Genomic DNA, 17,354 nt, shown 5'->3' with positions numbered 1-17,354 from the left:
GTTCTCTGCTGCAAAGTAGGATATACAACTAACCCTAACATGATGAAGATGAGGGACAAGCAATCAGTGATGCTTCATTTTATACAGATCTATAGTAATCCTAACATTTTACTAATGTTGGACCACAGGCAATGGTGTATGCTTTCATTTAATTAGCCATTGGAACAACAATTCTTGAAGTTCAGTATCTTTTTATTACAGTCCAATATTGTACTCAGAAGCAAGACCCAAATGAGTTTATTTCTAAGTTCACTAGGCCTTACTCCCAGATACTGTGGATCGTATTGCATCATTGGGAAATGACAGAGTATTTTATTTATCAGCTACAAAGCTAGTGGAATGGATCATTTTCATTTTGTTTCATACTTAAGAGAGTAGATGAATTTGGCAATTGTCATTTTAATTTCATCATCAGCATTTTAGAACAAGAATAGCACAGTTACCATTAAATTTGGTTTGCTAAATATCTTCTTTTTAAGGCCACAGTTTTCACATAATAATTAGTATGTGCTTCTGCAAGAATATGAAGTTGGGCATGTAATTATTTACTTTGATACTTTAATAGCAAGTCATTCTAAAAAGTGCCAGTTTTTTAGGGTTGGTTGCTTCAGACTATTGTTACAACTTTCTCAGCATCATACTTTATATTGTGCTAGGTGGTGAATGATGGTTCGCCTTTGATTTTATACAGCAAATTTATATGGTGCCACATTATTTAGACAGTTTCATTAAGCACAGTGAATACCATTGTTTCCAAATTGGCAATAAAATGCATACCTCTTCAAATAAGTTTTGCTACCTGTCAGCATTAGAAGCCAAGCCTGTAATCCTTTAATTTGATTTCAGAAGCCAGCATGTGCTCTTCCCAATTTGCTGCTTAACAATTTCCGTCCTATGATGCAATGACAAGTGATAGATGGGAGATCTCTGTTTGCCTATATCAGCATGTCTGCTTGCAAAAAGTTGCTGCAAATATTTAAAAACAAAAGCAATCTATTCCACCTGCCACATGTTCTTTTATTGCAGTAGTAGTGAGAGTAGCTGTGGTGGCAGTATTAAGCATCTGTTGGAGGAACAATCATCATCATCATCATCATTGATCCAATGGAAGAGGCTGAGAATACAGTATAGCATTCCTCCAAATGTTACATGTTGAATCGATCCTCTTCTATTGTCATAATATTCTGATTATACATCCTAACATTCCATTCCAACCCAAGTTCCCACTAGTCCCAATGCTACAAATGAGAACCAAAATGGATTCAATTCCCATAGTGCCCCAAAATCTGTTCTACAGGGTTAGAGGATCTGCTAGAACAGATTTTAGGGTCATGTGGGGGCTAGAAGCAGGAAGAAGCGAAACTGGAAATCCCATTATGCGAGCAAATTTCCATTGTGCAAGCAGGTGGTCATCACCAGATATTCCCCAATGTGCTTTAAGAATTTTTCATGTGGTCTTAGGTTGTAGACACAGGGTAGAATTCAATGTTGTGATATGATGAACATTCTTTCTGCGTTCTGGGTTTTTCCTCCAACCCATTCAGAGCCAATGCCAGGGGGCACCCAGGCGGGAGGCAGGGAAGTGTCATTGTACAAGCAGAAGTCCTTGTGCAGGGCTTCCTCTGATATGGTTTGTTTGGTGAATCTCACCCACAGAACCACCAGAGATGGTGGGGCTCTGTTTGAGTGTCCACATACCACAGTAGCTGCATCTCCAGTCTTTTATGTCCATCTGCCACATCTTAAAAGTCATTAGGATCTTAAAAAACTCAGCTTGCCATAACTTCCATCTGAATAAGCAGAACAAAAGTCCCTCAGCATTTATCCAGAGTGACTATCTGGGTGTGGGTGAGCACTGTTTATTAAGAATGATTTTTTAAACATGACCAAAGGAAGCCATAGAAATTACATTTAGCATTCTTTGCAATACACAGTGGAAAATAGCATGCCTTGGCAATCTTATTTTCTTGCTTTAATGCCAGTGGTACTTTCTGTTGTCCAAAGTATATTGGCTCAGAAAACAAAACACACAAGGGACACAGTCACACATTTCAAATGTATCTTACTGTTCAAAGACGGTGGCAGCAACAATTAAGTGTATGGTTGTAAAATTAGATTTGAAAATGGAGTCTCAGTCATTTTATTTCCTCCCCTTTTTGTATGTGTGGGGGAGATCTTTCCAGTATGTTTCTTTTTTTTTTAAGGTGGTCCCCTGACACTTTAAATCACCTATTATTTTGATTTCCATTTGCTTTGGCTACTTCAGTTGCCACTCCTCACGCTTTATAAGTTCTGTTTTTGCCCAGCAGTGGTGTGTAGTGGTGGCACACAACACTTGTGTACAGCCTACAGCAGTGTTTTTCAACCACTGTTCCGCGGCACACTAGTGTGCCGCGAGATGTTGCCTGGTGTGCCGTGGGAAAAATTGAAAAAAATCAAGAAAATTACTTTATATATAGTCAATATAGGCACAGAGTTAAATTTTTTAACATTTTCTAATGGTGGTGTGCCTCGTGATTTTTTTCATGAAACAAGTGTGCCTTTGCCCAAAAAAGGTTGAAAAACACTGGCCTACAGCCTAGGTACTTCCATCTTCTGCATATGACTCCTTAGTGCTTCTTCCTTCTTTACCATCCTTTGTTAAATTAGGGTGGCAATCCATACCTTAGGAAAGCTCTGGTGTGTAGCCCTCAGGCTATTGGTCAGTCCTCAGTGTTTTCCTTCATCAGACCTGCCTATTAGATGGTTGAGAGTATAAGGGTCATGGAATTAAATCTGTTCCTGTTGCATTACATGCCATTCTTTTGCAGTCAGGCAGTTTGATATGGGAAAGGGGTTCCTTGCCTGGATATTTGCTTGGCACCTTTTTGAGATTTTTTTTTTAAAATGTGGTTTGCAATAAAGCTAAAGCCTGTTTCTCCCAGCTTCCTTTCCTCTGTGTTGGTTTCTTTCCTTCTCATCCCTGCACTGCAGGCATAAGAAGTTCAATATCTTATATTTGCAACCGCATTCACCTCTCCAGGCAACAATTTAAGTTATCCTGTGGTTTTCTTCTTCTATTATCTCTCATTTGAGTCTATTCAGCTTCAGAACCTCATGGTCACAGTATATTCCAACGTATACAATAAATAGTGTATGTTTCTCTACAGAAACATAATCACTAGTATTTAAAGCATTTGTGTAGAGCACAATGCTGCTGTTGCGCCATGTTATCATCCTGGCAATGTAGTACCCTGGTAACAGCAACTGGAAGCCACCCTCCCCAATAAAACATATGTACTTTTCAATTGCTTTTGATTGATACAGCACAGGAGCCTGTCAGCTGGATCTCTGTAGAAGAGGGAATCGGACACATGCTTTTATCTTTTTTCCCCTTTGAGAGTGGATTTATGTGACTGAGTTTTGTTATACACTAGAAAACCACGACAGCGAGTTCAGAACAAGACTTTTCAGAGCTCCCGAACATAATTTTAAGTATGGATTTTGTTGTTGAGGCAGCAGTTGTCTTCTAAGTCATGGTAAGACTAAAGTGCAGTTCTGCTGTGAGAAGTGCCATTTAAAAATAGCACTTCTTTCTTCAATTATTCTGTTCTTTCAGCAGAGTCAGTTGTACCTACTGTTTTCTAGCCACAAATGCCAAGTTTTCCTTATTGCCTCACCAACTTGAAGAAGCCTGCCCAACTATCATCAAGTTTGTTTCTGTATGTTCATCTGCACTTCTGCCTATTACAGTTAGAATACTTCCACTTAGTCTTAACTTAGTGCAGTTTCAAGGTGACATAATTCAGACTGTAAAAAGAAAGCCGATATGCAATTGTTTCAAAAAGAGTTTAAATGTGACATTAAATTCAAATATATATTATATAGAAACAATAATACATGTATTCTTAAGCACACATCTCTAGGCAATTGCCTAGAGCAACACATCAGCAATCACTGAGCAACACATTTGATGCTAGATCTGACGAAACAGCAAGCCCATACCTAGTTCTCTGATAGTGGAATGTGGATACTCAAACACTTTCGAGGAGAGCAGGGAAGTCACAGGCTCTCATCTCTCAGATGCTATCTGGGATTTAAAACCCAGGCAAATGAAGGTGAGAGATCTGCATGTAATGGATCTAGGTCCTCCCCCCCCACAAACTTGCACTTGGTTTTTCCAGTCATGTTCATTTCTGAAAGGAGCACCATGAGGAGATTGCTGGGGGGACTGCTGACCCCTACACCACCCTTCTGTCAGCCTGGCTCAAAGTAAACTTAGGCAGGCCAGAATTCAAGTGGTGTAGTGTCACATGTGAGCATTCTCAGATGGTCACTGTGGTTATTTAAAGTAGGGTTGATGAGGGCAGGAGAAAGACTTGTCAATCAGAAGGCAGTGGAGAAATGCACAGAAGAGGACACACACAGAGAGAGTTGGGCTGAAGCACATCCTACTTCCACCGAGAGCCAAGGGGGTAAAAGGCAGAGAACTGGTAAGAGGAGAGAGGGAACAGTTTGAAGGACATTATGGCCCAGTGATAAGTTCCAGCAAGTGAAGGAAGCAAGGCAAGTAAAGAAACTTACACTGCAGGCAACAGCCAAGATGAATTCTGTGATGAGAAGAGTTCCCAAAACCCTGGAGTAAGGGAACTACTAGGAATATTCTGAACCTAAGAGCTGCTCTGTGGCTCTGAGAAAGAAGGACTAGAGGGGGAAACATCAGAAAAATCTAATAGGCACTGAAAAGCAATGGCCACTTAAACACTTGTGAGGCTAGTGCATGGAAAATAAAGAAAACCTGAACATCCTAGCTTCAGCCCAGTGTTATGAATCTTGTTGACCCTGTCCCTTCATGCCTTTAAGGACAGTTTTAACTTAGTGATAGTTACCAGGTTCTTAATAATAATAATAATAATAATAATAATAATAATAATAATAATAATAGATTCATACCCCGCCCATCTGGCTGGGTTTCCCCTGCCACCCTGGGCAGCTCCCGACAGAATTAATGATGATAATAATAATAAAGCGATAAAACATCTGACATTAAAAACTTCCCTAAACAGGGCTGCCTTCTAAAAGTCAGATAGTTGTTTATCTCCTTGACATCTGATGTGAGGGTGTTCCACAGGGTGGGTGCCACTACCGAGAAGGCTCTCTGCCTGGTTCCCTGTAATTTCATTTCTCACAGTGAGAGAACCGCCAGAAGGCCCTCGGTGTGGACCTCAGTGTCCGGGCTGAACGATGGGGGTGGAGATGCTCCTTCAGGTATACTGGGCTGAGGCCGTTTAGGGCTTTAAAGGTCAGCACCAACACTTTCCAAGTGTCCCAGAAAAAATGGGGGATGTTTGCAAAGGGCTTACCGGTACTTTGTTCCTAGGTGCTAGACAGGATCAGGATACACAAATCAGGTGTGTCTTGACAGGATGGACCTTGGATGTCTGAGCAGCTATTCAAGGGAACCCCTTTGCAAGCACTAATTTTAGGGAAATTAGAGCACATTCAGGGCAGAGCCCAGAGACACAGCCATTCTGTCTCTTCCATGCATTGGAGCTATGTTTGTAAGTTGAACATAAGATATGTCATTTCAGTTGGCTGGGAGCCCTGGTAGCATATTAGGACAGGTCTTACTGCAGACTTAGGTGTAAACTACTGGGGAACTGGCCTTAAGCTACATCATGTTAATTTGGAAATTAGAGTATATTGCAAAATTCATTGTGGTCATGACAGCAAGCTAAAACATGATGCAGGCAGATCAGTATGGCAGTTGTTAAGAGGCTAACAAAAGATGAATGAAAAATGAGAGCAGCAGCCAAAATGAAATCAGCTTTCAAGTTGACTCATATGAAGATGTAGTGAAATTTATTAGCATTGTGATAGAAATCAATTCTTCCTTTCCCCCCCAGGATTTTGATCAGGCACAAAGCTGGTTACTGTTCCAAAAGTTCCATACAACAAAATGGCATTTTACTTGTTTTCTCTGTGTTAGCCTTTAACCTTTAAATGTATCCTTTCCAGGAAACAAATGTCTTCCTCTGTCCAATATCACAGATTGAAGATATTATACTTCTACAATTTACTGATCTTAACCCACTAAGACTTTGGCCTGAAACAGCTCCAATATTAATGTTTGAGGGTTAGAATGCCTCCATTTTCTTTACCTCCTAAGATATATAGCCATCATTTTCTCCCAAGGCTTCCCAAATGTTTTATCCCCATAAATCTGCTTTGAAGGGTCCGAAACTGTCTGGGACAGATTAAGGGGTGCATAGGCTCTTGAGGAAGATGGGAGATTGTTGAAAATTTGTTTCCCCATTTCACTAATAGATTTCTTTTTAGCTGAGCAACATTGTTGAATACAATTCCATGTCTTTTATCAGAACAACCTCCAAACTTGTTTTTCTTAGCAACTTAATATTTTTTAGGTCTCACTCTAAATCAGCTGTGATTCACATGTGGGGAAAATATGGGTTGTGCAAGTACCACAGGCACAAGATCCCACTTCTTAATATTAAAAGATGAAGCAAAATCCTCATATCGGATATAGTAATAGCCTACTACTACTACTACTAATCATTTATATGCTGCCCACCTGACTGGGTTACCGCAGCCATTCTGGGTGGCTTCTAGTGCAGTAGCTGAAGGCTGTTCTTGTCTAGATTAGGAAAATCTCTTATAAAGAAATGTATTTTTTATGTTGATGTAGGACATTAAAAGTATTTATTATGCCCATGTGCTTTCCCAGGAAATATGAACTATATGTGGATCAGTGCTATATAAGTAAATGAAGCATAATGGTAAGGACAGTCTTATGCCCATTTACTCAGATGTAACCCCACTCATGACTGTGAGACCTGCCCCCCCCCCCCGTGTCTCTCGCACGCTGTCTCCCTGTGCACCAGGAACAGGCAGGGCAGGACTCAGGCGAGAGGATTTTATTTTTTAGTGCCTCTCGTTCGCTGTCTCCCTGCCCACCAGGCTGCAGGACTCGGGCAAGAGGCTTCCTCCCCCCCGTGCCTCTCACTCGCTGTCTCCCTGCACGTCAGGAACAGGTAGGAGTGGCTGAGGAGGCGACGGGGACGAAGATGGCACTACGCCTTATTTTCGGGGTACGGCTTATTTTTCACAACTGTGAAAAAAGCCTGCTATGGCTTACTTTATGACTACGTCTTAAAAAGGGGGAAACACGGTATATAGAAATAACGTAAACTGTGAAACCATTCAATCATGTATATATGTGCAACTGGAGGGGATGAAATACATAGCAAATGCAAATGTCTTTGAAGAGTCCAATGCTTTACCTATCAGGAACCGTTGAGGTGTGTGAGCGTTTCAGCCTTGTTAAGTTTAGTATATAAACATGTTGATGAAGTCCGTCCCTTGAAGAAACTACACTAGTGAAACAGTGATAACATAAGCTAGCTGCCCGTTGGAGGACAGACGAGGACGCTTGAAAAACTTTAGCACTTTATTACATTGGACTCTTTGCACATTGTACGTTGCACTTTTTGAGCCTATCCGGCTCTTCAAAGACATTTGCATTTGCTATGTATTTCATCCCCTCCGGTTGCACATATATACATGATTGAATGGTTTCACGGTTTACGTTATTTCTATATATCCTGCTACAGTTAAAATAGTTAAAATAGAAACAGCTAAGCACATGGGGGGAACTATTATTAATACACACACATACACGTATATGAATTTATATAATATATTTAAACATACAGATCATTACAATAAAAACATCACAGTATCAACCTGTTCCTTATAAACAGTTAGTTCCCAAAAGCCTGTTGGAATAAGAAAGTCATCATCTGCCAGTGGAAGGACAACAGGGAGGGGGTCAAGGGAAGCTCCAAAGGAAGCCCCACCCATTTATCTTCTGTGATATGCAGCTTGAATATATTTACTTTTTTATATTCGAGGCAATAAGAATTGTAATTAAATATTTCCCAATCCAGGGTTATAAAGTTATCTAAATTTTTCAACCATTTCAGGAATGGCAATTAACTGTAAATCTATATTAAACTAATTGAAATTGCTATGCATTGCATATCAGACAGAGGTCTATTTGCTCTAGACTTCACTGCCCTATGGAACAGAGAGTATTCATTTGATGAACCAAAATGTCATTTCTGGTGACCTCCACATAGCAGAGATGAAAGCTGCATTGTCAGGGTAACATAAGCACCATGTAGTTATTTTACCCTCAGAGATATAACCACATTAACTTCAAACAGCAGGAAAGGTTGCAGGAGGGTAGCTTACCATCAAGATACGCTATACAATATCCACTTTAGCAATTGTTTCTAACAAAGGAACTCAAAACTTTATTTCTTCATGACCCGAAGCTCAATTTCTCCTCAACCCATGGCTACGAGTTGAACGGCATAAAGATACTTTTTGCTCACCCTATACTATAGAAAATTAGGACTCTGATTCTACAAGAAAGTTCATAGCATGGCAGAATTATCCCGAAGCCAAGCAGTGTCTTAACTGGTAATTGATACATCATGTACTGCAAAATTAAAAGCTGAATGCACCCTTTCTTTTCTGAAAGAGAGGAAGCTCTGCTTCTTATCCCAATGGCCACAGGGTGTTTGTCCAAGACAAGGCCTTCTTGGTGGCAGAACACATGTTGTGGCACTCCTTCCCAAGAGAAGTGTGATTGTCCCCAATGTGCTTATTAGTCAGGTTCCAGTTAAAAACATAATTATTCACCCAGGTATTTGGTCCATAAATTGGGATTCAACTGCTCTGTTATTATTCTGATTTTCTGTCCTTGCTTTTTCTTTTTTTAAGCATCATAATTTTTCAATGTTTAGGCTGGTGGCACTCTGGAATAAAGGTGGTATATAGATGTGGTTTAAAAGTTAAATAGATAAATAGAAAGAGATAGCAAATTCTGATAAGATGGCCTTTTTGTGGGGAGTGGGTGGGGTCAAGGCCCTGGATGTTTCTTTTTCAGCTAGGGTGCAAAATCCCAGACACTCAAGGTGGCACTGTTGAGCTACATAAAAAACATATGGATTTCTCATCTTGCCATTGCAGCAGTGGTAGTTAGGGGAATCCATGTTAGTGTGCAGGACTAAAAAAAAAAAAAAAAGTGAATTGTTTGTTTTGGAAATTACTTTCCCCCCCTCTCCAAAAGGTCTCCTTTTAAAGTTAAAAAACTGCAACAAAACAACATTTGATGCAGATCCATTTTCATGAAAGGACTGTACTTAGAACTGCACATTATTGTAATCCTAATTACCAGACAGCTGTAGGCTTATTTCATAGCTGAAATGGTAAATCTGGATAAAAATAGCACACCTTTGTGTTCCATCTAGCTAGATGTTAATGAGGAAATGCCTACAAAGCTGTAGAAAAAAACCTCATCGGTACTTTGAGTTATTTAAATCAGCTAGTGGCAAGCAGACCACTATGAATGCTGAAGCAGCATATAAGCCTAAATGAATATCTTAATGAACATTTGTTCCGATCAGTTAAAACAAATGCAATGCATATATCTTTTGATATTTAAAATGGACAATCATCCAACCTGCAGCTCCTACAATTGTGTGTATGTGTGAGTACATGCCTGCAGCACATCTTTAAAGCAAGGCCACTCACCTTCTAGGTGTGCCTATCAGGTACTGGATCCAAGCCTGCCTGCCTGATCGAACTGATATTATGTATGTACCGCTGTTTTTTAAAACTAGGTTTTTTTTGGGGGGGTTAAAGTTTTTAGATATGTAATTGTTGCTTGAAACTGTTTTTATACATGTAATCGATTATATATGTTCTTATATTGTAAATGGGTTCAGGCTGGTTGATTAGAAATGATTCATAGATGAAATAAATCATAACAGTAAATAGTAGTAGCAACTCTTAGTAGCATGTAGTGATTTGTTTGTGATCATGCAGGAGGTATTCTGGGCACCATCTGCTCCTATTTGGTTGGATGTCTTTCAGATTTTGTTTGTTTATTTGTATTTATTTAACAAATATACCAACCTCAATAACAGTTTTAGAGCCGGAGAATATGGTTAAGATGATTGCCTAACCATTTGTAAGCTAGCCCCACACTTCGCTTTGCTTCTTAGATCATAAAAGCCCATGTATAAATCCATTCAAAATAGCTTTCTCCTCCATAATCAGTCAGCTAAAACAATAAGGAAAAACAACAACACACTCAGCCAACATTAACACAAAATACACAAAAATGAGAAACATAAGCATTCCTTATACCAATCAGACAATTTATCCATCTTGTCCTGTATTGCCTGATCTTATTAGCAGTGGTTCTCCACTGTTTCACATAAAGGAAAATCCCTCTCACCTTTTCACTGAAAATGCCAGAGATCAAACCTGGAACCTTTTTTAGTGCTTAGAGTTGCAACTCCAAATTGCAAGATGCATAATAAGTTGATGCTTTCTTTAAGCAATGTGACACTTGAAGTTCAACTGAAATTGCTTAACCTTGTCCACTGTTTCTACCCCAACACCTGCCAAGCATTTCAGTTTTATTGCTATCAAATATTATCCATTAATTCCTTTGTGATTATGTTTCTCCTGTTTTCTTACTGCTTCATTAGTCTTTTTTTCATGCCGTGAATATATGCATATTCTTCCACCAGAGAAAGGGTTCACAATTTCTGAGCATCGACGTTATCATTGTCATTAGTCATGGATTCATTATTATTTCAATACAACAAACACACACACACATACAAACTTAATTATCTGTGAAGACAAAACAGTTCTTCAGATACATCTGGAGGTATTTGATTTCCCTTATTTATATTCTCAATAGGCATCTTTTCCTGACTTGGTTGTAGAGCCTATTTCCTCCGCAAGTAGATTGTTATTCTTTTCATTGCTCTTCTGATGAAGATTTTTGTTTAATCTTTCTAGCATGGGATTTTTTCATATTTTTCTTCTTGTAATTGGTTTGTGGCTCTAGAGATAGACAAGGGTGGAACTACTTTCCTATGTCAAGTCAGCTATAAATATTTTTATATGCACTCAGTGTCTTGCAATAATGTAAATTGGAAACCCTAATTCTATAATTAAAATTAAAAAGAAGGGGGAAAAGATAAGCTTATTTAAATATATGTTTATTTGCTGGAATTATTTAACATTGAATCTGAGTTCATAATCCATACTTATTAACTCCAAGCACTGACCTCATTTGTGGAATGGATGTTAATCAGGATTTCCCAGAAGCAAAATGTACTTCAGCATTACTTTGACAAAATGTTATCTGCATTGTATATGTTCCCATCTTCATCCCCTGGGAAATATTGCAAGCTGGAAGAATTATTGTGACTTTTCTCTTCAAGCTGATGGCCTGAGCAGGCCATGTCACTCTGCCTTTCACCTCCTCACCTCAGGAGTAAGTCTCATGAGGCTTCTTCCTTCATCAGATGAGGCAAATTTGGTCCTGCTGGAGGAACAGGCTGATCTTAGATAAATGCCTAGATAGATGCATTGGGCAGGTTCTCTTGCTCTTTTGTGTGTGTGTGTGTGTGTGTGTGTGTGTGAGAGAGAGAGAGAGAGAGAGAAGGAAGGAAGGAAATAGAAGATACACCTTTGTTCCTTTATTAGCCATTCACCTTGATTGACCTTGATTCTTGCATACAGCTGCAGGATATAAGTATCTGCATGCAAAAACCAACCAGAGCTATTATCTAAATGTAAGGTTGGAGTAAGACTCATTGAGAGAGAAAGCTAAGGCTGGAAGAGAAATTGGTTAAGTTTTGCATTTTAAAGCAAACCAACTTAATTCATCATTCCTACATTAAAATGTGGATCAGAATGTCGTTGTCACTCAGATTACACACTTCTCTGAATTTTGTGGTGCAGTCTTGATTTTAGAAAAGTATACAAAATGGCACCTGCTAAAAACATTCCTGTTTAGACAAGGCTGCCCAGATGCTTAGAAGGTTGAGGTAATCTTAATCTGTTTTATTATTTTAACTTTTGCATGTTTTAAAGTAGAGTTGTAAAGTTATCTTGATGTTATTGTTCGATCTTTTGTAAACTGCTTTGTAGGTTGTTGTTTTACAATCATGCTGTGTATAAATTTTATGAAATAAATAAAAATTGATGGGATAAATAGTATAAAAATGCAATGTATATAAAATTAACATAAAATGTTTCAAAAAGAGTACAATAAAAATGGAAATTGTTCAGGCTTGTTTTAAAAAATTCACAAAAAGAGTGAGTACAGTCGTACCTCGGAAGTCAAACGGAATTCCAAAATGTTCGGTAACCAAAGCGTGGCTTCTGATTGGCTGCAGAAAGCTCCTGCAGCCAATCAGAAGCCATGGAACCCCCGTTGGATGTTTGGCTTCCAAAAATAGTTCGCAAATCGGAACAGTCACTTCCAGGTTTGCGGCGTTCAGGAGCCAAAACTTTCGAGAACTAAGCTGTTCGAAAACCAAGGTACGACTGTACATCTGAAACAAAAATTGGCTAATTTGTTCATTCTAGAGATAGCTGAAAAGGTAAGTTAAGTTTAAGGGGACAGCAAGTTCTAAAAGTTCTGTTTTCTTCTTCTTCAATGAGCAATTTAATTTTATCATTTCTGAAAAAGGTCCCCTCCCCCCGGCATAATCAAGACTGACAGAATATTGACAGTGGTTCGGCCTTGGCTGAGGATAGCTGGGGGCTATTCTTAAAGCATTCCTGAGCTGCCAGCGTCAGCTGAAACAAGTCACATTTCTGACAATGGTCTCTCCTATCCAACCACTGAAAACAGCAGCAAGAGTGTTAAGAAAAAGAAGACCAGAACCGAGTGGAATCTATTGGCTGCAGTCAGAAAATTTATGTGTGCCATCTGCTTATAAATGATTGCTGTAAATCCATGGTGATGCATTGACGTTTAGGAAACTGCTGATTTCTTTGGACTAAAATATACACTTTTGTAAGAGTGACAGATTAAGCTTTCTGGAGCACAACTGAAAAGTATCTATAGATAGTCTACCCAGCTTTCATAAAACTATATCATGTTTTGACTTGACTACTCATCTGGAAATGAGGTGCTCATCAATAATGGCATGGATCTTTAGCAATCTTTGGCCTCTGCTCCTTCCTAGGAAATAGAGCACTTGCCTGAGCAACAAATCTCCTTTTAGACCAGACAAAAGCTGTCTTTCTTTGAGAAAAACTTTAGGAACATAGCAAGCTGCCTTATATTGAGTCAGACCCATTGGTCAATCTAACCCAATATTGCCTACACTGATTGGCAACAGCACTCTCAGGTTTCAGACAGGACATTCCTAGCCCCACCTGGAGATGGTGGGGGTTGTACCTGAAACTTTCTGCATGGAAAGAAGATGCCATGTCACTGAGTGATGGCCACTCCACAATGGAAACCATATTTTCCTCTCTTTGTCTCTCCATAGTTCTTTATTCTCTGCATGTCCTTTAGTTTCTTTCCTTCTATCATGCGGCACATTCGACTAGAAGAGTTTGGATTTGATATCCTGCTTTTCACTACCCGAAGGAGTCTCAAAGCGGCTAACATTCTCCTTTCCCTTCCTCCCCCACAACAAACACTCTGTGAGGTGAGTGGGGCTGAGAGACTTCAGAGAAGTGTGACTAGCCCAAGGTCACCCAGCAGCTGCATGTGGAGGAGTGGAGACGCGAACCCGGTTCCCCAGATAACGAATCTACTGCTCTTAAGCACTACACCACACTGGCTCTCTAGGGAAATTATTCCTCATAATTTATATGCTTGTCCTTTCTTTTAATATATTGAAGTTCAAGCAAATTTCCTTACATAACCTGGATACAGACTTTATTTTAAAACTAAGAATTACTGCAGTAAGATTATTTGGCTCCTTTAGCTCCTTGCACATATCTTTGGTTTCCCACTTCAGATATGATTACATATACAGAAAAGAGATAACTGTCCTCAACTCTTTCAGAATTCTCTGCTGTGTCCTAAATCCCAGATCTTCTATATATCATAGCAGTGGCGGACTTTGGACTCTTGAATTTCAGTGGCACTCTGTGTGACGCTAATATTCAGCACCCCCTGCCTCTTGCCCTCTATTCTATGGCATTGTTGTGGTGTGCCCTGCAACTCAGAGCCCAGTGCAGCCAAACTGGCTGTGCTATCCTAAAACCATCTCTGATCGTAGATCCATAGCAGTGACCAGAGGAGGAATGACCACTGAGAGGAGCACAGGGAGAAGAAATGCCATAGTGCCTCTGCTGCAGCCCAACCAGACTCCTTCACTTGCTCCAACTGTAACTTTCCCGTATCAGTCTCTGCAGCCATAGTAGGCACCACAACTTTCCCTGTTTAGGGAAGTTGTTAATGCTTGATATTTTCTTCTGTTTTTAATCTGTTGGAAGCCGCCCAGAGTGTCTGGGGAAACCCAGCCGGATCAGTGGGGTAATAATAATAATAATAATAATAATAATAATAATAATAATAATAATTACAGTTTGACTTCACCCCAAAAGGCACACAAAACAAAACAAAGAATCCATTGAAACTGACTAATGTACTGATGAAACTGGAAGTCATTCACTCCTGAAAATCGTAAGAATTTATTTAGCCTGCAATTGCGTGAAACATCTAAGAGGGTCAGCCCACTAATGAAGCAGGATGAAGCAGCTGCCTCAGGCAGCACCTGAGAGGGGCAGCACCGAGGAAGAGGAAGCTGCTGCCCTGCCTTTGCTTTACATGGCGGTTGCGCTGTAACTGCTGTGTAAGGCAGTGGCTGGGCAGTGGCTTCTTTTCCTCTTGCTCCTTCTCCAGGTGCTGCTCCTCTCCATGTGGCCTCAGCGAATAGGCTTGCTGCTCTCATAGCCTATGTATTTGTCAAGGCCACCCAGGCAGCCTTGGCAAATAGGTTTGCCAGCTTCTCCTTCCTTGCCTGCCCATTTTCTTGCTCATTAATTCATTCATTCATTCATTCCAGAGAGACAGACCCAAGGTCACCTAGTGACTTTCATAACCAAGTGATGATATCTTGTCTTTCAGACCCTAGTCCATCACTCCAACCACTACACCACACTGGCTCTTCAGTGTTATGTCATCCCTGTCTAATTGGCCATGGGGGCTGGTGAGTGCTTGGTACTGTACAAATGTGTAAATATTCCTTTCTTTATTATAATTGCAAAAATATTGTCGTAATTGCTGGTGAGAGCTTGGTGCTGTATACACATGGAAAATATCATTGTCAGGTTGCATGGAGAGCACATTTTGTGTTTTGCCTCAGGTGCCAAAATCTAGTGGACTGGGTCTGGCATCTAACCACCTTCACAGTCCCAAAATGGGGCTGTCAAAGTGGTGAAGCACTCCCAGAACTTTCCTACATGCAAAGTTGGTAGTACATCAAATACTCCTTAAAATTTTTGAAGCAGAATTTTATGTCTTATTGGAGATGGAAGAAACAGAGCAATAGTAGCACTATAAATCTGGATTGGGTTTAAAGGAGAGGGGGAGGGAGATATTCCAGTCATATGAGTATCTGAAAAGCCCTGGCATGAATCTGCTCAAGCTAAGCAGGCTTCAGTATAATTTTTTCAACTTACATCTACTAAAGCTTCTTTAAAAAGTAAAAAAGTGGGGGGGGGGGGGGGAGATAGAGAAACTCAGCATGTATTAGGGAATGTAGCCAGTGATATGCCTAACACAGAAATGAAATCATTATGCATGGCTGGATGTCAAAATTCACTGCTCTGAGGGATAGTTACACATGAAGGAGCTTTTTGCAAAAGTGGAGGGATTTGTTCCTGCAATTCTGGTTCAAGTAGGCAACACTTGTCCTAGATCAATGTATATTATGCTGATCTACCATGGAATCCATTTAGTTTAGTTTAGCTCGATGCATATTCTTGGCACTGAAGTAGTGTACAAAGAAGCATTAGTTGTTCTCCAAAATTATCTATCAGAAGTTGGTAATAGGCTATCCATTGGCATCTGAAGAAGATCAATACATCTATTCACAGCAGTTATTCATATAAAATCAGAGGTGGAAAGATCTTTTGGGTCACTGCAGTAGTTACAGATGGACCTGTTATAGTGATGTTGAGTGAGCAGAATAAATTGATGCATACAGCAGCGCCTCAGGTTGTGAATACTGATAAAATAATAATGGGGGGATGAGAAGAGAAATATGTTGGGAATGGGTTGTAAAGTTATGAGATTGGTGGCTATGGTGCAGGTTACGGTCTTAGCTCAAAAGTATTGTCAAATAATGAGGTACAAGATAAAGAATTTATTCTCAACCTGGAGAAACACCACATATTTTTATTCATAATCATGAATAGTACTTGTATCTCTTGAACAGGATTGAGGAATATGGGTCTTGAAAAGCATGCTACTGTCGGTACAAACATGGTAGAGAACATAGCATCATATTAGCTGTAATAGCAGCAGGAACTGAATCCTCGTTGGCATTAACCAGTCTGCAGCAACCCTACACAAGCAATAATATTTACTATGGATAATGCAAAGACTAGCCAGTTGTCCAGGATAATTTATTTGTATAACATTAGGGTGAGAAGGTATCTTTGGTGAGCATCTGCAAGGGTTCCCAAAAGGATGAAAGGAAAAGATCTAGGCAAACATGAACTTTCAGGAAGGAGGGGCATTGACTTTTCAGCTGAAAAGGTGTACACACTTAACTGGGGGAGGGATGTCATATTGGGTGTAGACAGTGGTCTTGGAGAACCGAAGGACAGTGGTTCTGGATACATCATGTTCATACATCATCTGGGTACATCATGCCTTGATTGGTCCAGGTCAAGACTTCATTGCCACCTGACATTTGTTGTTCCGAGTCCCCCCCCAGGATGCAAAGTATGAGGAGTTCATGTTGCAACATGCCACAAGAGGCAGCATTTGAACTGATGTTGGATCTTGCATTTTATAACCTGGTGATGGTGCACTCTGGTTCTTTAGTGTTTAAGCTGCTTCCAGAGATCACTTTCAGGCTGGTGTGGGTGTGACCAGCTGGTGTGCTTCACAATCAGACTTATTCCATTGAATTCTATGGAGTTTTTTGACATATATAATCCCATTGACTAGTGTAATTTCTGCCTTGTTGATGTGGGGTCTTGAACTGAGTAGGGCTTGAATGTGGTGTAGCCCAGCCTTACCACATCCTGCACCTTCTCCACCCATGGCACACCCCTTTCTGGCATTTATGCTATCTCCAGCCTGCCAGTAGATGTAGAAGTTTACTCTGGGAGGTTGGGACTTAACTAGTGTAGGCCCTGTTCAGCCCCACTTCTCTGCCCCTACCGATATGCCACATTTCCCAGCTTGATGTATCTGCAGTTTAGACTGCACAGTAAATCTTACTTTACACTTCACTTTTAATCTATTTTATATTCATGAAGAAGGGTGCTACATTTTA

Source organism: Lacerta agilis, chromosome 4 (genome assembly GCF_009819535.1).
Source record: "Lacerta agilis isolate rLacAgi1 chromosome 4, rLacAgi1.pri, whole genome shotgun sequence".
In the NCBI taxonomy this organism is placed as follows: Eukaryota; Metazoa; Chordata; class Lepidosauria; order Squamata; family Lacertidae; genus Lacerta; species Lacerta agilis.
The sequence above is the reverse complement of the archived record's forward strand: the minus strand, read 5'-3'. Positions refer to the sequence as shown.